Consider the following 22,133-nt stretch of genomic DNA (forward strand, 5'->3'; position numbering starts at 1 on the left):
CCGACCCGTCCAACCAGCGGCTAAGTCCAACGCGGTGCATTGCTTTCGGCCGGCGGACGCGAACGCCTCGCTCGCGAGCCGACCCGTCCAAACAGCGGCTAAGTCCAACGCGGCGCATTGCTTTTGGCCGGCGGACCCGAACGCCTCGCTCGCGAGCCGACCCGTCCAACCAGCGGCTAAGTCCAACGCGGCGCATTGCTTTTGGCCGGCGGACCCGAACGCCTCGCTCGCGAGCCGACCCGTCCAACCAGCGGCTAAGTCCAACGCGGCGCATTGCTTTCGGCCGTCGGACCCGAACGCCTCGCTCGCGAGCCGACTCGTCCAAACAGCGGCTAAGTCCAACGCGGCGCATTGCTTTTGGCCGGCGGACGCGAACGCCTCGCTCGCGAGCCGACCCGTCCAACCAGCGGCTAAGTCCAACGCGGCGCATTGCTTTTGGCCGGCGGACGCGAATGCCTCGCTCGCGAGCCGACCCGTCCAACCAGCGGCTAAGTCCAACGCGGCGCGTTGCTTTTGGCCGGCGGACGCGAACGCCTCGCTCGCGAGCCGACCCCTCCAACCAGCGGCTAAGTCCAACGCGGCGCATTGCTTTCGGCCGTCGGACCCGAACGCCTCGCTCGCGAGCCGACCCGTCCAACCAGCGGCTAAGTCCAACGCGGCGCATTGCTTTCGGCCGTCGGACCCGAACGCCTCGCTCGCGAGCCGACCCGTCCAACCAGCGGCTAAGTCCAACGCGGCGCATTGCTTTTGGCCGGCGGACCCGAACGCTTCGCTCGCGAGCCGACCCGTCCAACCAGCGGCTAAGTCCAACGCGGCGCATTGCTTTCGGCCGTCGGACCCGAACGCCTCGCTCGCGAGCCGACCCGTCCAACCAGCGGCTAAGTCCAACGCGGCGCATTGCTTTTGGCCGGCGGACCCGAACGCCTCGCTCGCGAGCCGACCCGTCCAACCAGCGGCTAAGTCCAACGCGGCGCATTGCTTTCGGCCGTCGGACCCGAACGCCTCGCTCGCGAGCCGACCCGTCCAACCAGCGGCTAAGTCCAACGCGGCGCATTGCTTTTGGCCGGCGGACCCGAACGCCTCGCTCGCGAGCCGACCCGTCCAACCAGCGGCTAAGTCCAACGCGGCGCATTGCTTTCGGCCGTCGGACCCGAACGCCTCGCTCGCGAGCGACCCGTCCAACCAGCGGCTAAGTCCAACGCGGCGCATTGCTTTTGGCCGGCGGACGCGAACGCCTCGCTCGCGAGCCGACCCGTCCAACCAGCGGCTAAGTCCAACGCGGTGCATTGCTTTCGGCCGGCGGACGCGAACGCCTCGCTCGCGAGCCGACCCGTCCAAACAGCGGCTAAGTCCAACGCGGCGCATTGCTTTCGGCCGTCGGACCCGAACGCCTCGCTCGCGAGCCGACCCCTCCAACCAGCGGCTAAGTCCAACGCGGCGCATTGCTTTTGGCCGGCGGACGCGAACGCCTCGCTCGCGAGCCGACCCGTCCAACCAGCGGCTAAGTCCAACGCGGCGCATTGCTTTTGGCCGGCGGACGCGAATGCCTCGCTCGCGAGCCGACCCGTCCAACCAGCGGCTAAGTCCAACGCGGCGCGTTGCTTTTGGCCGGCGGACGCGAACGCCTCGCTCGCGAGCCGACCCCTCCAACCAGCGGCTAAGTCCAACGCGGCGCATTGCTTTCGGCCGTCGGACCCGAACGCCTCGCTCGCGAGCCGACCCGTCCAACCAGCGGCTAAGTCCAACGCGGCGCATTGCTTTCGGCCGTCGGACCCGAACGCCTCGCTCGCGAGCCGACCCGTCCAACCAGCGGCTAAGTCCAACGCGGCGCATTGCTTTTGGCCGGCGGACCCGAACGCTTCGCTCGCGAGCCGACCCGTCCAACCAGCGGCTAAGTCCAACGCGGCGCATTGCTTTCGGCCGTCGGACCCGAACGCCTCGCTCGCGAGCCGACCCGTCCAACCAGCGGCTAAGTCCAACGCGGCGCATTGCTTTTGGCCGGCGGACCCGAACGCCTCGCTCGCGAGCCGACCCGTCCAACCAGCGGCTAAGTCCAACGCGGCGCATTGCTTTTGGCCGGCGGACCCGAACGCTTCGCTCGCGAGCCGACCCGTCCAACCAGCGGCTAAGTCCAACGCGGCGCATTGCTTTTGGCCGGCGGACCCGAACGCCTCGCTCGCGAGCCGACCCGTCCAACCAGCGGCTAAGTCCAACGCGGCGCATTGCTTTCGGCCGTCGGACCCGAACGCCTCGCTCGCGAGCGACCCGTCCAACCAGCGGCTAAGTCCAACGCGGCGCATTGCTTTTGGCCGGCGGACGCGAACGCCTCGCTCGCGAGCCGACCCGTCCAACCAGCGGCTAAGTCCAACGCGGTGCATTGCTTTCGGCCGGCGGACGCAAACGCCTCGCTCGCGAGCCGACCCCTCCAACCAGCGGCTAAGTCCAACGCGGCGCATTGCTTTCGGCCGGCGGACGCAAACGCCTCGCTCGCGAGCCGACCCCTCCAACCAGCGGCTAAGTCCAACGCGGCGCATTGCTTTCGGCCGGCGGACGCGAAAGCCTCGCTCGCGAGCCGACCCGTCCAACCAGCGGCTAAGTCCAACGCGGCGCATTGCTTTCGGCCGACGGACGCGAAAGCCTCGCTCGCGAGCCGACCCGTCCAACCAGCGGCTAAGTCCAACGCGGCGCATTGCTTTCGGCCGGCGGACGCAAACGCCTCGCTCGCGAGCCGACCCCTCCAACCAGCGGCTAAGTCCAACGCGGCGCATTGCTTTCGGCCGGCGGACGCGAAAGCCTCGCTCGCGAGCCGACCCGTCCAACCAGCGGCTAAGTCCAACGCGGCGCATTGCTTTTGGCCGGCGGACGCGAACGCCTCGCTCGCGAGCCGACCCGTCCAACCAGCGGCTAAGTCCAACGCGGTGCATTGCTTTCGGCCGGCGGACGCGAACGCCTCGCTCGCGAGCCGACCCGTCCAAACAGCGGCTAAGTCCAACGCGGCGCATTGCTTTTGGCCGGCGGACCCGAACGCCTCGCTCGCGAGCCGACCCGTCCAACCAGCGGCTAAGTCCAACGCGGCGCATTGCTTTTGGCCGGCAGACCCGAACGCCTCGCTCGCGAGCCGACCCGTCCAACCAGCGGCTAAGTCCAACGCGGCGCATTGCTTTCGGCCGTCGGACCCGAACGCCTCGCTCGCGAGCCGACTCGTCCAAACAGCGGCTAAGTCCAACGCGGCGCATTGCTTTTGGCCGGCGGACGCGAACGCCTCGCTCGCGAGCCGACCCGTCCAACCAGCGGCTAAGTCCAACGCGGCGCATTGCTTTTGGCCGGCGGACGCGAATGCCTCGCTCGCGAGCCGACCCGTCCAACCAGCGGCTAAGTCCAACGCGGCGCGTTGCTTTTGGCCGGCGGACGCGAACGCCTCGCTCGCGAGCCGACCCCTCCAACCAGCGGCTAAGTCCAACGCGGCGCATTGCTTTCGGCCGTCGGACCCGAACGCCTCGCTCGCGAGCCGACCCGTCCAACCAGCGGCTAAGTCCAACGCGGCGCATTGCTTTCGGCCGTCGGACCCGAACGCCTCGCTCGCGAGCCGACCCGTCCAACCAGCGGCTAAGTCCAACGCGGCGCATTGCTTTTGGCCGGCGGACCCGAACGCTTCGCTCGCGAGCCGACCCGTCCAACCAGCGGCTAAGTCCAACGCGGCGCATTGCTTTCGGCCGTCGGACCCGAACGCCTCGCTCGCGAGCCGACCCGTCCAACCAGCGGCTAAGTCCAACGCGGCGCATTGCTTTTGGCCGGCGGACCCGAACGCCTCGCTCGCGAGCCGACCCGTCCAACCAGCGGCTAAGTCCAACGCGGCGCATTGCTTTCGGCCGTCGGACCCGAACGCCTCGCTCGCGAGCGACCCGTCCAACCAGCGGCTAAGTCCAACGCGGCGCATTGCTTTTGGCCGGCGGACGCGAACGCCTCGCTCGCGAGCCGACCCGTCCAACCAGCGGCTAAGTCCAACGCGGTGCATTGCTTTCGGCCGGCGGACGCGAACGCCTCGCTCGCGAGCCGACCCGTCCAAACAGCGGCTAAGTCCAACGCGGCGCATTGCTTTCGGCCGTCGGACCCGAACGCCTCGCTCGCGAGCCGACCCCTCCAACCAGCGGCTAAGTCCAACGCGGCGCATTGCTTTTGGCCGGCGGACGCGAACGCCTCGCTCGCGAGCCGACCCGTCCAACCAGCGGCTAAGTCCAACGCGGTGCATTGCTTTCGGCCGGCGGACGCGAACGCCTCGCTCGCGAGCCGACCCGTCCAACCAGCGGCTAAGTCCAACGCGGCGCATTGCTTTTGGCCGGCGGACCCGAACGCCTCGCTCGCGAGCCGACCCGTCCAACCAGCGGCTAAGTCCAACGCGGCGCATTGCTTTCGGCCGGCGGACGCAAACGCCTCGCTCGCGAGCCGACCCCTCCAACCAGCGGCTAAGTCCAACGCGGCGCATTGCTTTCGGCCGGCGGACGCGAAAGCCTCGCTCGCGAGCCGACCCGTCCAACCAGCGGCTAAGTCCAACGCGGTGCATTGCTTTCGGCCGGCGGACGCGAACGCCTCGCTCGCGAGCCGACCCGTCCAACCAGCGGCTAAGTCCAACGCGGCGCATTGCTTTTGGCCGGCGGACCCGAACGCCTCGCTCGCGAGCCGACCCGTCCAACCAGCGGCTAAGTCCAACGCGGCGCATTGCTTTCGGCCGGCGGACGCAAACGCCTCGCTCGCGAGCCGACCCCTCCAACCAGCGGCTAAGTCCAACGCGGCGCATTGCTTTCGGCCGGCGGACGCGAAAGCCTCGCTCGCGAGCCGACCCGTCCAACCAGCGGCTAAGTCCAACGCGGCGCATTGCTTTCGGCCGACGGACCCGAACGCCTCGCTCGCGAGCCGACCCCTCCAACCAGCGGCTAAGTCCAACGCGGCGCATTGCTTTCGGCCGGCGGACGCAAACGCCTCGCTCGCGAGCCGACCCCTCCAACCAGCGGCTAAGTCCAACGCGGCGCATTGCTTTCGGCCGGCGGACGCGAAAGCCTCGCTCGCGAGCCGACCCGTCCAACCAGCGGCTAAGTCCAACGCGGCGCATTGCTTTCGGCCGTCGGACCCGAACGCCTCGCTCGCGAGCCGACCCGTCCAACCAGCGGCTAAGTCCAACGCGGCGCATTGCTTTCGGCCGTCGGACCCGAACGCCTCGCTCGCGAGCCGACCCGTCCAACCAGCGGCTAAGTCCAACGCGGCGCATTGCTTTTGGCCGGCGGACCCGAACGCTTCGCTCGCGAGCCGACCCGTCCAACCAGCGGCTAAGTCCAACGCGGCGCATTGCTTTCGGCCGTCGGACCCGAACGCCTCGCTCGCGAGCCGACCCGTCCAACCAGCGGCTAAGTCCAACGCGGCGCATTGCTTTTGGCCGGCGGACCCGAACGCCTCGCTCGCGAGCCGACCCGTCCAACCAGCGGCTAAGTCCAACGCGGCGCATTGCTTTCGGCCGTCGGACCCGAACGCCTCGCTCGCGAGCCGACCCGTCCAACCAGCGGCTAAGTCCAACGCGGCGCATTGCTTTTGGCCGGCGGACCCGAACGCCTCGCTCGCGAGCCGACCCGTCCAACCAGCGGCTAAGTCCAACGCGGCGCATTGCTTTCGGCCGTCGGACCCGAACGCCTCGCTCGCGAGCGACCCGTCCAACCAGCGGCTAAGTCCAACGCGGCGCATTGCTTTTGGCCGGCGGACGCGAACGCCTCGCTCGCGAGCCGACCCGTCCAAACAGCGGCTAAGTCCAACGCGGCGCATTGCTTTTGGCCGGCGGACCCGAACGCCTCGCTCGCGAGCCGACCCGTCCAACCAGCGGCTAAGTCCAACGCGGCGCATTGCTTTCGGCCGGCGGACGCAAACGCCTCGCTCGCGAGCCGACCCCTCCAACCAGCGGCTAAGTCCAACGCGGCGCATTGCTTTCGGCCGGCGGACGCGAAAGCCTCGCTCGCGAGCCGACCCGTCCAACCAGCGGCTAAGTCCAACGCGGCGCATTGCTTTCGGCCGACGGACCCGAACGCCTCGCTCGCGAGCCGACCCCTCCAACCAGCGGCTAAGTCCAACGCGGCGCATTGCTTTCGGCCGGCGGACGCGAAAGCCTCGCTCGCGAGCCGACCCGTCCAACCAGCGGCTAAGTCCAACGCGGCGCATTGCTTTCGGCCGGCGGACGCAAACGCCTCGCTCGCGAGCCGACCCCTCCAACCAGCGGCTAAGTCCAACGCGGCGCATTGCTTTCGGCCGGCGGACGCGAAAGCCTCGCTCGCGAGCCGACCCGTCCAACCAGCGGCTAAGTCCAACGCGGCGCATTGCTTTTGGCCGGCGGACGCGAACGCCTCGCTCGCGAGCCGACCCGTCCAACCAGCGGCTAAGTCCAACGCGGTGCATTGCTTTCGGCCGGCGGACGCGAACGCCTCGCTCGCGAGCCGACCCGTCCAAACAGCGGCTAAGTCCAACGCGGCGCATTGCTTTTGGCCGGCGGACCCGAACGCCTCGCTCGCGAGCCGACCCGTCCAACCAGCGGCTAAGTCCAACGCGGCGCATTGCTTTTGGCCGGCAGACCCGAACGCCTCGCTCGCGAGCCGACCCGTCCAACCAGCGGCTAAGTCCAACGCGGCGCATTGCTTTCGGCCGTCGGACCCGAACGCCTCGCTCGCGAGCCGACTCGTCCAAACAGCGGCTAAGTCCAACGCGGCGCATTGCTTTTGGCCGGCGGACGCGAACGCCTCGCTCGCGAGCCGACCCGTCCAACCAGCGGCTAAGTCCAACGCGGCGCATTGCTTTTGGCCGGCGGACGCGAATGCCTCGCTCGCGAGCCGACCCGTCCAACCAGCGGCTAAGTCCAACGCGGCGCGTTGCTTTTGGCCGGCGGACGCGAACGCCTCGCTCGCGAGCCGACCCCTCCAACCAGCGGCTAAGTCCAACGCGGCGCATTGCTTTCGGCCGTCGGACCCGAACGCCTCGCTCGCGAGCCGACCCGTCCAACCAGCGGCTAAGTCCAACGCGGCGCATTGCTTTCGGCCGTCGGACCCGAACGCCTCGCTCGCGAGCCGACCCGTCCAACCAGCGGCTAAGTCCAACGCGGCGCATTGCTTTTGGCCGGCGGACCCGAACGCTTCGCTCGCGAGCCGACCCGTCCAACCAGCGGCTAAGTCCAACGCGGCGCATTGCTTTCGGCCGTCGGACCCGAACGCCTCGCTCGCGAGCCGACCCGTCCAACCAGCGGCTAAGTCCAACGCGGCGCATTGCTTTTGGCCGGCGGACCCGAACGCCTCGCTCGCGAGCCGACCCGTCCAACCAGCGGCTAAGTCCAACGCGGCGCATTGCTTTCGGCCGTCGGACCCGAACGCCTCGCTCGCGAGCGACCCGTCCAACCAGCGGCTAAGTCCAACGCGGCGCATTGCTTTTGGCCGGCGGACGCGAACGCCTCGCTCGCGAGCCGACCCGTCCAACCAGCGGCTAAGTCCAACGCGGTGCATTGCTTTCGGCCGGCGGACGCGAACGCCTCGCTCGCGAGCCGACCCGTCCAAACAGCGGCTAAGTCCAACGCGGCGCATTGCTTTCGGCCGTCGGACCCGAACGCCTCGCTCGCGAGCCGACCCCTCCAACCAGCGGCTAAGTCCAACGCGGCGCATTGCTTTTGGCCGGCGGACGCGAACGCCTCGCTCGCGAGCCGACCCGTCCAACCAGCGGCTAAGTCCAACGCGGTGCATTGCTTTCGGCCGGCGGACGCGAACGCCTCGCTCGCGAGCCGACCCGTCCAACCAGCGGCTAAGTCCAACGCGGCGCATTGCTTTTGGCCGGCGGACCCGAACGCCTCGCTCGCGAGCCGACCCGTCCAACCAGCGGCTAAGTCCAACGCGGCGCATTGCTTTCGGCCGGCGGACGCAAACGCCTCGCTCGCGAGCCGACCCCTCCAACCAGCGGCTAAGTCCAACGCGGCGCATTGCTTTCGGCCGGCGGACGCGAAAGCCTCGCTCGCGAGCCGACCCGTCCAACCAGCGGCTAAGTCCAACGCGGTGCATTGCTTTCGGCCGGCGGACGCGAACGCCTCGCTCGCGAGCCGACCCGTCCAACCAGCGGCTAAGTCCAACGCGGCGCATTGCTTTTGGCCGGCGGACCCGAACGCCTCGCTCGCGAGCCGACCCGTCCAACCAGCGGCTAAGTCCAACGCGGCGCATTGCTTTCGGCCGGCGGACGCAAACGCCTCGCTCGCGAGCCGACCCCTCCAACCAGCGGCTAAGTCCAACGCGGCGCATTGCTTTCGGCCGGCGGACGCGAAAGCCTCGCTCGCGAGCCGACCCGTCCAACCAGCGGCTAAGTCCAACGCGGCGCATTGCTTTCGGCCGACGGACCCGAACGCCTCGCTCGCGAGCCGACCCCTCCAACCAGCGGCTAAGTCCAACGCGGCGCATTGCTTTCGGCCGGCGGACGCAAACGCCTCGCTCGCGAGCCGACCCCTCCAACCAGCGGCTAAGTCCAACGCGGCGCATTGCTTTCGGCCGGCGGACGCGAAAGCCTCGCTCGCGAGCCGACCCGTCCAACCAGCGGCTAAGTCCAACGCGGCGCATTGCTTTCGGCCGTCGGACCCGAACGCCTCGCTCGCGAGCCGACCCGTCCAACCAGCGGCTAAGTCCAACGCGGCGCATTGCTTTCGGCCGTCGGACCCGAACGCCTCGCTCGCGAGCCGACCCGTCCAACCAGCGGCTAAGTCCAACGCGGCGCATTGCTTTTGGCCGGCGGACCCGAACGCTTCGCTCGCGAGCCGACCCGTCCAACCAGCGGCTAAGTCCAACGCGGCGCATTGCTTTCGGCCGTCGGACCCGAACGCCTCGCTCGCGAGCCGACCCGTCCAACCAGCGGCTAAGTCCAACGCGGCGCATTGCTTTTGGCCGGCGGACCCGAACGCCTCGCTCGCGAGCCGACCCGTCCAACCAGCGGCTAAGTCCAACGCGGCGCATTGCTTTCGGCCGTCGGACCCGAACGCCTCGCTCGCGAGCCGACCCGTCCAACCAGCGGCTAAGTCCAACGCGGCGCATTGCTTTTGGCCGGCGGACCCGAACGCCTCGCTCGCGAGCCGACCCGTCCAACCAGCGGCTAAGTCCAACGCGGCGCATTGCTTTCGGCCGTCGGACCCGAACGCCTCGCTCGCGAGCGACCCGTCCAACCAGCGGCTAAGTCCAACGCGGCGCATTGCTTTTGGCCGGCGGACGCGAACGCCTCGCTCGCGAGCCGACCCGTCCAACCAGCGGCTAAGTCCAACGCGGTGCATTGCTTTCGGCCGGCGGACGCAAACGCCTCGCTCGCGAGCCGACCCCTCCAACCAGCGGCTAAGTCCAACGCGGCGCATTGCTTTCGGCCGGCGGACGCAAACGCCTCGCTCGCGAGCCGACCCCTCCAACCAGCGGCTAAGTCCAACGCGGCGCATTGCTTTCGGCCGGCGGACGCGAAAGCCTCGCTCGCGAGCCGACCCGTCCAACCAGCGGCTAAGTCCAACGCGGCGCATTGCTTTCGGCCGACGGACCCGAACGCCTCGCTCGCGAGCCGACCCCTCCAACCAGCGGCTAAGTCCAACGCGGCGCATTGCTTTCGGCCGGCGGACGCGAAAGCCTCGCTCGCGAGCCGACCCGTCCAACCAGCGGCTAAGTCCAACGCGGCGCATTGCTTTCGGCCGGCGGACGCAAACGCCTCGCTCGCGAGCCGACCCCTCCAACCAGCGGCTAAGTCCAACGCGGCGCATTGCTTTCGGCCGGCGGACGCGAAAGCCTCGCTCGCGAGCCGACCCGTCCAACCAGCGGCTAAGTCCAACGCGGCGCATTGCTTTTGGCCGGCGGACGCGAACGCCTCGCTCGCGAGCCGACCCGTCCAACCAGCGGCTAAGTCCAACGCGGTGCATTGCTTTCGGCCGGCGGACGCGAACGCCTCGCTCGCGAGCCGACCCGTCCAAACAGCGGCTAAGTCCAACGCGGCGCATTGCTTTTGGCCGGCGGACCCGAACGCCTCGCTCGCGAGCCGACCCGTCCAACCAGCGGCTAAGTCCAACGCGGCGCATTGCTTTTGGCCGGCAGACCCGAACGCCTCGCTCGCGAGCCGACCCGTCCAACCAGCGGCTAAGTCCAACGCGGCGCATTGCTTTCGGCCGTCGGACCCGAACGCCTCGCTCGCGAGCCGACTCGTCCAAACAGCGGCTAAGTCCAACGCGGCGCATTGCTTTTGGCCGGCGGACGCGAACGCCTCGCTCGCGAGCCGACCCGTCCAACCAGCGGCTAAGTCCAACGCGGCGCATTGCTTTTGGCCGGCGGACGCGAATGCCTCGCTCGCGAGCCGACCCGTCCAACCAGCGGCTAACTCCAACGCGGCGCGTTGCTTTTGGCCGGCGGACGCGAACGCCTCGCTCGCGAGCCGACCCCTCCAACCAGCGGCTAAGTCCAACGCGGCGCATTGCTTTCGGCCGTCGGACCCGAACGCCTCGCTCGCGAGCCGACCCGTCCAACCAGCGGCTAAGTCCAACGCGGCGCATTGCTTTCGGCCGTCGGACCCGAACGCCTCGCTCGCGAGCCGACCCGTCCAACCAGCGGCTAAGTCCAACGCGGCGCATTGCTTTTGGCCGGCGGACCCGAACGCTTCGCTCGCGAGCCGACCCGTCCAACCAGCGGCTAAGTCCAACGCGGCGCATTGCTTTCGGCCGTCGGACCCGAACGCCTCGCTCGCGAGCCGACCCGTCCAACCAGCGGCTAAGTCCAACGCGGCGCATTGCTTTTGGCCGGCGGACCCGAACGCCTCGCTCGCGAGCCGACCCGTCCAACCAGCGGCTAAGTCCAACGCGGCGCATTGCTTTCGGCCGTCGGACCCGAACGCCTCGCTCGCGAGCGACCCGTCCAACCAGCGGCTAAGTCCAACGCGGCGCATTGCTTTTGGCCGGCGGACGCGAACGCCTCGCTCGCGAGCCGACCCGTCCAACCAGCGGCTAAGTCCAACGCGGTGCATTGCTTTCGGCCGGCGGACGCGAACGCCTCGCTCGCGAGCCGACCCGTCCAAACAGCGGCTAAGTCCAACGCGGCGCATTGCTTTCGGCCGTCGGACCCGAACGCCTCGCTCGCGAGCCGACCCCTCCAACCAGCGGCTAAGTCCAACGCGGCGCATTGCTTTTGGCCGGCGGACGCGAACGCCTCGCTCGCGAGCCGACCCGTCCAACCAGCGGCTAAGTCCAACGCGGTGCATTGCTTTCGGCCGGCGGACGCGAACGCCTCGCTCGCGAGCCGACCCGTCCAACCAGCGGCTAAGTCCAACGCGGCGCATTGCTTTTGGCCGGCGGACCCGAACGCCTCGCTCGCGAGCCGACCCGTCCAACCAGCGGCTAAGTCCAACGCGGCGCATTGCTTTCGGCCGGCGGACGCAAACGCCTCGCTCGCGAGCCGACCCCTCCAACCAGCGGCTAAGTCCAACGCGGCGCATTGCTTTCGGCCGGCGGACGCGAAAGCCTCGCTCGCGAGCCGACCCGTCCAACCAGCGGCTAAGTCCAACGCGGCGCATTGCTTTTGGCCGGCGGACGCGAACGCCTCGCTCGCGAGCCGACCCGTCCAACCAGCGGCTAAGTCCAACGCGGTGCATTGCTTTCGGCCGGCGGACGCAAACGCCTCGCTCGCGAGCCGACCCCTCCAACCAGCGGCTAAGTCCAACGCGGCGCATTGCTTTCGGCCGGCGGACGCAAACGCCTCGCTCGCGAGCCGACCCCTCCAACCAGCGGCTAAGTCCAACGCGGCGCATTGCTTTCGGCCGGCGGACGCGAAAGCCTCGCTCGCGAGCCGACCCGTCCAACCAGCGGCTAAGTCCAACGCGGCGCATTGCTTTCGGCCGACGGACCCGAACGCCTCGCTCGCGAGCCGACCCCTCCAACCAGCGGCTAAGTCCAACGCGGTGCATTGCTTTCGGCCGGCGGACGCGAAAGCCTCGCTCGCGAGCCGACCCGTCCAACCAGCGGCTAAGTCCAACGCGGCGCATTGCTTTCGGCCGGCGGACGCAAACGCCTCGCTCGCGAGCCGACCCCTCCAACCAGCGGCTAAGTCCAACGCGGCGCATTGCTTTCGGCCGGCGGACGCGAAAGCCTCGCTCGCGAGCCGACCCGTCCAACCAGCGGCTAAGTCCAACGCGGCGCATTGCTTTTGGCCGGCGGACGCGAACGCCTCGCTCGCGAGCCGACCCGTCCAACCAGCGGCTAAGTCCAACGCGGTGCATTGCTTTCGGCCGGCGGACGCGAACGCCTCGCTCGCGAGCCGACCCGTCCAAACAGCGGCTAAGTCCAACGCGGCGCATTGCTTTTGGCCGGCGGACCCGAACGCCTCGCTCGCGAGCCGACCCGTCCAACCAGCGGCTAAGTCCAACGCGGCGCATTGCTTTTGGCCGGCAGACCCGAACGCCTCGCTCGCGAGCCGACCCGTCCAACCAGCGGCTAAGTCCAACGCGGCGCATTGCTTTCGGCCGTCGGACCCGAACGCCTCGCTCGCGAGCCGACTCGTCCAAACAGCGGCTAAGTCCAACGCGGCGCATTGCTTTTGGCCGGCGGACGCGAACGCCTCGCTCGCGAGCCGACCCGTCCAACCAGCGGCTAAGTCCAACGCGGCGCATTGCTTTTGGCCGGCGGACGCGAATGCCTCGCTCGCGAGCCGACCCGTCCAACCAGCGGCTAACTCCAACGCGGCGCGTTGCTTTTGGCCGGCGGACGCGAACGCCTCGCTCGCGAGCCGACCCCTCCAACCAGCGGCTAAGTCCAACGCGGCGCATTGCTTTCGGCCGTCGGACCCGAACGCCTCGCTCGCGAGCCGACCCGTCCAACCAGCGGCTAAGTCCAACGCGGCGCATTGCTTTCGGCCGTCGGACCCGAACGCCTCGCTCGCGAGCCGACCCGTCCAACCAGCGGCTAAGTCCAACGCGGCGCATTGCTTTTGGCCGGCGGACCCGAACGCTTCGCTCGCGAGCCGACCCGTCCAACCAGCGGCTAAGTCCAACGCGGCGCATTGCTTTCGGCCGTCGGACCCGAACGCCTCGCTCGCGAGCCGACCCGTCCAACCAGCGGCTAAGTCCAACGCGGCGCATTGCTTTTGGCCGGCGGACCCGAACGCCTCGCTCGCGAGCCGACCCGTCCAACCAGCGGCTAAGTCCAACGCGGCGCATTGCTTTCGGCCGTCGGACCCGAACGCCTCGCTCGCGAGCGACCCGTCCAACCAGCGGCTAAGTCCAACGCGGCGCATTGCTTTTGGCCGGCGGACGCGAACGCCTCGCTCGCGAGCCGACCCGTCCAACCAGCGGCTAAGTCCAACGCGGTGCATTGCTTTCGGCCGGCGGACGCGAACGCCTCGCTCGCGAGCCGACCCGTCCAAACAGCGGCTAAGTCCAACGCGGCGCATTGCTTTCGGCCGTCGGACCCGAACGCCTCGCTCGCGAGCCGACCCCTCCAACCAGCGGCTAAGTCCAACGCGGCGCATTGCTTTTGGCCGGCGGACGCGAACGCCTCGCTCGCGAGCCGACCCGTCCAACCAGCGGCTAAGTCCAACGCGGTGCATTGCTTTCGGCCGGCGGACGCGAACGCCTCGCTCGCGAGCCGACCCGTCCAAACAGCGGCTAAGTCCAACGCGGCGCATTGCTTTCGGCCGTCGGACCCGAACGCCTCGCTCGCGAGCCGACCCCTCCAACCAGCGGCTAAGTCCAACGCGGCGCATTGCTTTTGGCCGGCGGACGCGAACGCCTCGCTCGCGAGCCGACCCGTCCAACCAGCGGCTAAGTCCAACGCGGTGCATTGCTTTCGGCCGGCGGACGCGAACGCCTCGCTCGCGAGCCGACCCGTCCAACCAGCGGCTAAGTCCAACGCGGCGCATTGCTTTCGGCCGTCGGACCCGAACGCCTCGCTCGCGAGCCGACCCGTCCAACCAGCGGCTAAGTCCAACGCGGCGCATTGCTTTCGGCCGTCGGACCCGAACGCCTCGCTCGCGAGCCGACCCGTCCAACCAGCGGCTAAGTCCAACGCGGCGCATTGCTTTTGGCCGGCGGACCCGAACGCCTCGCTCGCGAGCCGACCCGTCCAACCAGCGGCTAAGTCCAACGCGGCGCATTGCTTTCGGCCGTCGGACCCGAACGCCTCGCTCGCGAGCCGACCCGTCCAACCAGCGGCTAAGTCCAACGCGGCGCATTGCTTTCGGCCGTCGGACCCGAACGCCTCGCTCGCGAGCGACCCGTCCAACCAGCGGCTAAGTCCAACGCGGCGCATTGCTTTTGGCCGGCGGACGCGAACGCCTCGCTCGCGAGCCGACCCGTCCAACCAGCGGCTAAGTCCAACGCGGCGCATTGCTTTCGGCCGACGGACCCGAACGCCTCGCTCGCGAGCCGACCCCTCCAACCAGCGGCTAAGTCCAACGCGGCGCATTGCTTTCGGCCGGCGGACGCAAACGCCTCGCTCGCGAGCCGACCCCTCCAACCAGCGGCTAAGTCCAACGCGGCGCATTGCTTTCGGCCGGCGGACGCGAAAGCCTCGCTCGCGAGCCGACCCGTCCAACCAGCGGCTAAGTCCAACGCGGCGCATTGCTTTCGGCCGTCGGACCCGAACGCCTCGCTCGCGAGCCGACCCGTCCAACCAGCGGCTAAGTCCAACGCGGCGCATTGCTTTCGGCCGTCGGACCCGAACGCCTCGCTCGCGAGCCGACCCGTCCAACCAGCGGCTAAGTCCAACGCGGCGCATTGCTTTTGGCCGGCGGACCCGAACGCTTCGCTCGCGAGCCGACCCGTCCAACCAGCGGCTAAGTCCAACGCGGCGCATTGCTTTCGGCCGTCGGACCCGAACGCCTCGCTCGCGAGCCGACCCGTCCAACCAGCGGCTAAGTCCAACGCGGCGCATTGCTTTTGGCCGGCGGACCCGAACGCCTCGCTCGCGAGCCGACCCGTCCAACCAGCGGCTAAGTCCAACGCGGCGCATTGCTTTCGGCCGTCGGACCCGAACGCCTCGCTCGCGAGCCGACCCGTCCAACCAGCGGCTAAGTCCAACGCGGCGCATTGCTTTCGGCCGTCGGACCCGAACGCCTCGCTCGCGAGCGACCCGTCCAACCAGCGGCTAAGTCCAACGCGGCGCATTGCTTTTGGCCGGCGGACGCGAACGCCTCGCTCGCGAGCCGACCCGTCCAACCAGCGGCTAAGTCCAACGCGGTGCATTGCTTTCGGCCGGCGGACGCGAACGCCTCGCTCGCGAGCCGACCCGTCCAAACAGCGGCTAAGTCCAACGCGGCGCATTGCTTTCGGCCGTCGGACCCGAACGCCTCGCTCGCGAGCCGACCCCTCCAACCAGCGGCTAAGTCCAACGCGGCGCATTGCTTTTGGCCGGCGGACGCGAACGCCTCGCTCGCGAGCCGACCCGTCCAACCAGCGGCTAAGTCCAACGCGGCGCATTGCTTTTGGCCGGCGGACGCGAATGCCTCGCTCGCGAGCCGACCCGTCCAACCAGCGGCTAAGTCCAACGCGGCGCGTTGCTTTTGGCCGGCGGACGCGAACGCCTCGCTCGCGAGCCGACCCCTCCAACCAGCGGCTAAGTCCAACGCGGCGCATTGCTTTCGGCCGTCGGACCCGAACGCCTCGCTCGCGAGCCGACCCGTCCAACCAGCGGCTAAGTCCAACGCGGCGCATTGCTTTTGGCCGGCGGACCCGAACGCTTCGCTCGCGAGCCGACCCGTCCAACCAGCGGCTAAGTCCAACGCGGCGCATTGCTTTCGGCCGTCGGACCCGAATGCCTCGCTCGCGAGCCGACCCGTCCAACCAGCGGCTAAGTCCAACGCGGCGCGTTGCTTTTGGCCGGCGGACGCGAACGCCTCGCTCGCGAGCCGACCCCTCCAACCAGCGGCTAAGTCCAACGCGGCGCATTGCTTTCGGCCGTCGGACCCGAACGCCTCGCTCGCGAGCCGACCCGTCCAACCAGCGGCTAAGTCCAACGCGGCGCATTGCTTTCGGCCGTCGGACCCGAACGCCTCGCTCGCGAGCCGACCCGTCCAACCAGCGGCTAAGTCCAACGCGGCGCATTGCTTTTGGCCGGCGGACCCGAACGCTTCGCTCGCGAGCCGACCCGTCCAACCAGCGGCTAAGTCCAACGCGGCGCATTGCTTTCGGCCGTCGGACCCGAACGCCTCGCTCGCGAGCCGACCCGTCCAACCAGCGGCTAAGTCCAACGCGGCGCATTGCTTTTGGCCGGCGGACCCGAACGCCTCGCTCGCGAGCCGACCCGTCCAACCAGCGGCTAAGTCCAACGCGGCGCATTGCTTTCGGCCGTCGGACCCGAACGCCTCGCTCGCGAGCCGACCCGTCCAACCAGCGGCTAAGTCCAACGCGGCGCATTGCTTTCGGCCGTCGGACCCGAACGCCTCGCTCGCGAGCGACCCGTCCAACCAGCGGCTAAGTCCAACGCGGCGCATTGCTTTTGGCCGGCGGACGCGAACGCCTCGCTCGCGAGCCGACCCGTCCAACCAGCGGCTAAGTCCAACGCGGTGCATTGCTTTCGGCCGGCGGACGCAAACGCCTCGCTCGCGAGCCGACCCCTCCAACCAGCGGCTAAGTCCAACGCGGCGCATTGCTTTCGGCCGGCGGACGCAAACGCCTCGCTCGCGAGCCGACCCCTCCAACCAGCGGCTAAGTCCAACGCGGCGCATTGCTTTCGGCCGGCGGACGCGAAAGCCTCGCTCGCGAGCCGACCCGTCCAACCAGCGGCTAAGTCCAACGCGGCGCATTGCTTTCGGCCGACGGACCCGAACGCCTCGCTCGCGAGCCGACCCCTCCAACCAGCGGCTAAGTCCAACGCGGTGCATTGCTTTCGGCCGGCGGACGCGAACGCCTCGCTCGCGAGCCGACCCGTCCAAACAGCGGCTAAGTCCAACGCGGCGCATTGCTTTTGGCCGGCGGACCCGAACGCTTCGCTCGCGAGCGACCCGTCCAACCAGCGGCTAAGTCCAACGCGGCGCATTGCTTTTGGCCGGCGGACGCGAACGCCTCGCTCGCGAGCCGACCCGTCCAACCAGCGGCTAAGTCCAACGCGGTGCATTGCTTTCGGCCGGCGGACGCGAACGCCTCGCTCGCGAGCCGACCCGTCCAAACAGCGGCTAAGTCCAACGCGGCGCATTGCTTTCGGCCGTCGGACCCGAACGCCTCGCTCGCGAGCCGACCCCTCCAACCAGCGGCTAAGTCCAACGCGGCGCATTGCTTTTGGCCGGCGGACGCGAACGCCTCGCTCGCGAGCCGACCCGTCCAACCAGCGGCTAAGTCCAACGCGGCGCGTTGCTTTTGGCCGGCGGACGCGAACGCCTCGCTCGCGAGCCGACCCCTCCAACCAGCGGCTAAGTCCAACGCGGCGCATTGCTTTTGGCCGGCGGACCCGAACGCCTCGCTCGCGAGCCGACCCGTCCAACCAGCGGCTAAGTCCAACGCGGCGCATTGCTTTCGGCCGGCGGACGCAAACGCCTCGCTCGCGAGCCGACCCCTCCAACCAGCGGCTAAGTCCAACGCGGCGCATTGCTTTCGGCCGGCGGACGCGAAAGCCTCGCTCGCGAGCCGACCCGTCCAACCAGCGGCTAAGTCCAACGCGGCGCATTGCTTTTGGCCGGCGGACGCGAACGCCTCGCTCGCGAGCCGACCCGTCCAACCAGCGGCTAAGTCCAACGCGGTGCATTGCTTTCGGCCGGCGGACGCAAACGCCTCGCTCGCGAGCCGACCCCTCCAACCAGCGGCTAAGTCCAACGCGGCGCATTGCTTTCGGCCGGCGGACGCAAACGCCTCGCTCGCGAGCCGACCCCTCCAACCAGCGGCTAAGTCCAACGCGGCGCATTGCTTTCGGCCGGCGGACGCGAAAGCCTCGCTCGCGAGCCGACCCGTCCAACCAGCGGCTAAGTCCAACGCGGCGCATTGCTTTCGGCCGACGGACCCGAACGCCTCGCTCGCGAGCCGACCCCTCCAACCAGCGGCTAAGTCCAACGCGGCGCATTGCTTTCGGCCGGCGGACGCGAAAGCCTCGCTCGCGAGCCGACCCGTCCAACCAGCGGCTAAGTCCAACGCGGCGCATTGCTTTCGGCCGGCGGACGCAAACGCCTCGCTCGCGAGCCGACCCCTCCAACCAGCGGCTAAGTCCAACGCGGCGCATTGCTTTCGGCCGGCGGACGCGAAAGCCTCGCTCGCGAGCCGACCCGTCCAACCAGCGGCTAAGTCCAACGCGGCGCATTGCTTTTGGCCGGCGGACGCGAACGCCTCGCTCGCGAGCCGACCCGTCCAACCAGCGGCTAAGTCCAACGCGGTGCATTGCTTTCGGCCGGCGGACGCGAACGCCTCGCTCGCGAGCCGACCCGTCCAAACAGCGGCTAAGTCCAACGCGGCGCATTGCTTTTGGCCGGCGGACCCGAACGCCTCGCTCGCGAGCCGACCCGTCCAACCAGCGGCTAAGTCCAACGCGGCGCATTGCTTTTGGCCGGCAGACCCGAACGCCTCGCTCGCGAGCCGACCCGTCCAACCAGCGGCTAAGTCCAACGCGGCGCATTGCTTTCGGCCGTCGGACCCGAACGCCTCGCTCGCGAGCCGACTCGTCCAAACAGCGGCTAAGTCCAACGCGGCGCATTGCTTTTGGCCGGCGGACGCGAACGCCTCGCTCGCGAGCCGACCCGTCCAACCAGCGGCTAAGTCCAACGCGGCGCATTGCTTTTGGCCGGCGGACGCGAATGCCTCGCTCGCGAGCCGACCCGTCCAACCAGCGGCTAACTCCAACGCGGCGCGTTGCTTTTGGCCGGCGGACGCGAACGCCTCGCTCGCGAGCCGACCCCTCCAACCAGCGGCTAAGTCCAACGCGGCGCATTGCTTTCGGCCGTCGGACCCGAACGCCTCGCTCGCGAGCCGACCCGTCCAACCAGCGGCTAAGTCCAACGCGGCGCATTGCTTTCGGCCGTCGGACCCGAACGCCTCGCTCGCGAGCCGACCCGTCCAACCAGCGGCTAAGTCCAACGCGGCGCATTGCTTTTGGCCGGCGGACCCGAACGCTTCGCTCGCGAGCCGACCCGTCCAACCAGCGGCTAAGTCCAACGCGGCGCATTGCTTTCGGCCGTCGGACCCGAACGCCTCGCTCGCGAGCCGACCCGTCCAACCAGCGGCTAAGTCCAACGCGGCGCATTGCTTTTGGCCGGCGGACCCGAACGCCTCGCTCGCGAGCCGACCCGTCCAACCAGCGGCTAAGTCCAACGCGGCGCATTGCTTTCGGCCGTCGGACCCGAACGCCTCGCTCGCGAGCGACCCGTCCAACCAGCGGCTAAGTCCAACGCGGCGCATTGCTTTTGGCCGGCGGACGCGAACGCCTCGCTCGCGAGCCGACCCGTCCAACCAGCGGCTAAGTCCAACGCGGTGCATTGCTTTCGGCCGGCGGACGCGAACGCCTCGCTCGCGAGCCGACCCGTCCAAACAGCGGCTAAGTCCAACGCGGCGCATTGCTTTCGGCCGTCGGACCCGAACGCCTCGCTCGCGAGCCGACCCCTCCAACCAGCGGCTAAGTCCAACGCGGCGCATTGCTTTTGGCCGGCGGACGCGAACGCCTCGCTCGCGAGCCGACCCGTCCAACCAGCGGCTAAGTCCAACGCGGTGCATTGCTTTCGGCCGGCGGACGCGAACGCCTCGCTCGCGAGCCGACCCGTCCAAACAGCGGCTAAGTCCAACGCGGCGCATTGCTTTCGGCCGTCGGACCCGAACGCCTCGCTCGCGAGCCGACCCCTCCAACCAGCGGCTAAGTCCAACGCGGCGCATTGCTTTTGGCCGGCGGACGCGAACGCCTCGCTCGCGAGCCGACCCGTCCAACCAGCGGCTAAGTCCAACGCGGTGCATTGCTTTCGGCCGGCGGACGCGAACGCCTCGCTCGCGAGCCGACCCGTCCAACCAGCGGCTAAGTCCAACGCGGCGCATTGCTTTCGGCCGTCGGACCCGAACGCCTCGCTCGCGAGCCGACCCGTCCAACCAGCGGCTAAGTCCAACGCGGCGCATTGCTTTCGGCCGTCGGACCCGAACGCCTCGCTCGCGAGCCGACCCGTCCAACCAGCGGCTAAGTCCAACGCGGCGCATTGCTTTTGGCCGGCGGACCCGAACGCCTCGCTCGCGAGCCGACCCGTCCAACCAGCGGCTAAGTCCAACGCGGCGCATTGCTTTCGGCCGTCGGACCCGAACGCCTCGCTCGCGAGCCGACCCGTCCAACCAGCGGCTAAGTCCAACGCGGCGCATTGCTTTCGGCCGTCGGACCCGAACGCCTCGCTCGCGAGCGACCCGTCCAACCAGCGGCTAAGTCCAACGCGGCGCATTGCTTTTGGCCGGCGGACGCGAACGCCTCGCTCGCGAGCCGACCCGTCCAACCAGCGGCTAAGTCCAACGCGGCGCATTGCTTTCGGCCGACGGACCCGAACGCCTCGCTCGCGAGCCGACCCCTCCAACCAGCGGCTAAGTCCAACGCGGCGCATTGCTTTCGGCCGGCGGACGCAAACGCCTCGCTCGCGAGCCGACCCCTCCAACCAGCGGCTAAGTCCAACGCGGCGCATTGCTTTCGGCCGGCGGACGCGAAAGCCTCGCTCGCGAGCCGACCCGTCCAACCAGCGGCTAAGTCCAACGCGGCGCATTGCTTTCGGCCGTCGGACCCGAACGCCTCGCTCGCGAGCCGACCCGTCCAACCAGCGGCTAAGTCCAACGCGGCGCATTGCTTTCGGCCGTCGGACCCGAACGCCTCGCTCGCGAGCCGACCCGTCCAACCAGCGGCTAAGTCCAACGCGGCGCATTGCTTTTGGCCGGCGGACCCGAACGCTTCGCTCGCGAGCCGACCCGTCCAACCAGCGGCTAAGTCCAACGCGGCGCATTGCTTTCGGCCGTCGGACCCGAACGCCTCGCTCGCGAGCCGACCCGTCCAACCAGCGGCTAAGTCCAACGCGGCGCATTGCTTTTGGCCGGCGGACCCGAACGCCTCGCTCGCGAGCCGACCCGTCCAACCAGCGGCTAAGTCCAACGCGGCGCATTGCTTTCGGCCGTCGGACCCGAACGCCTCGCTCGCGAGCCGACCCGTCCAACCAGCGGCTAAGTCCAACGCGGCGCATTGCTTTTGGCCGGCGGACCCGAACGCCTCGCTCGCGAGCCGACCCGTCCAACCAGCGGCTAAGTCCAACGCGGCGCATTGCTTTCGGCCGTCGGACCCGAACGCCTCGCTCGCGAGCGACCCGTCCAACCAGCGGCTAAGTCCAACGCGGCGCATTGCTTTTGGCCGGCGGACGCGAACGCCTCGCTCGCGAGCCGACCCGTCCAACCAGCGGCTAAGTCCAACGCGGTGCATTGCTTTCGGCCGGCGGACGCGAACGCCTCGCTCGCGAGCCGACCCGTCCAAACAGCGGCTAAGTCCAACGCGGCGCATTGCTTTCGGCCGTCGGACCCGAACGCCTCGCTCGCGAGCCGACCCCTCCAACCAGCGGCTAAGTCCAACGCGGCGCATTGCTTTTGGCCGGCGGACGCGAACGCCTCGCTCGCGAGCCGACCCGTCCAACCAGCGGCTAAGTCCAACGCGGCGCATTGCTTTTGGCCGGCGGACGCGAATGCCTCGCTCGCGAGCCGACCCGTCCAACCAGCGGCTAAGTCCAACGCGGCGCGTTGCTTTTGGCCGGCGGACGCGAACGCCTCGCTCGCGAGCCGACCCCTCCAACCAGCGGCTAAGTCCAACGCGGCGCATTGCTTTCGGCCGTCGGACCCGAACGCCTCGCTCGCGAGCCGACCCGTCCAACCAGCGGCTAAGTCCAACGCGGCGCATTGCTTTTGGCCGGCGGACCCGAACGCTTCGCTCGCGAGCCGACCCGTCCAACCAGCGGCTAAGTCCAACGCGGCGCATTGCTTTCGGCCGTCGGACCCGAATGCCTCGCTCGCGAGCCGACCCGTCCAACCAGCGGCTAAGTCCAACGCGGCGCGTTGCTTTTGGCCGGCGGACGCGAACGCCTCGCTCGCGAGCCGACCCCTCCAACCAGCGGCTAAGTCCAACGCGGCGCATTGCTTTCGGCCGTCGGACCCGAACGCCTCGCTCG

The sequence above is a fragment of the Prorops nasuta genome, unplaced genomic scaffold, assembly GCF_024137725.1.
Source record: "Prorops nasuta isolate Cenicafe-Biocafe unplaced genomic scaffold, Cenicafe_Pnas_1.2 PNAS00034, whole genome shotgun sequence".
NCBI classification, from domain to species: Eukaryota; Metazoa; Arthropoda; class Insecta; order Hymenoptera; family Bethylidae; genus Prorops; species Prorops nasuta.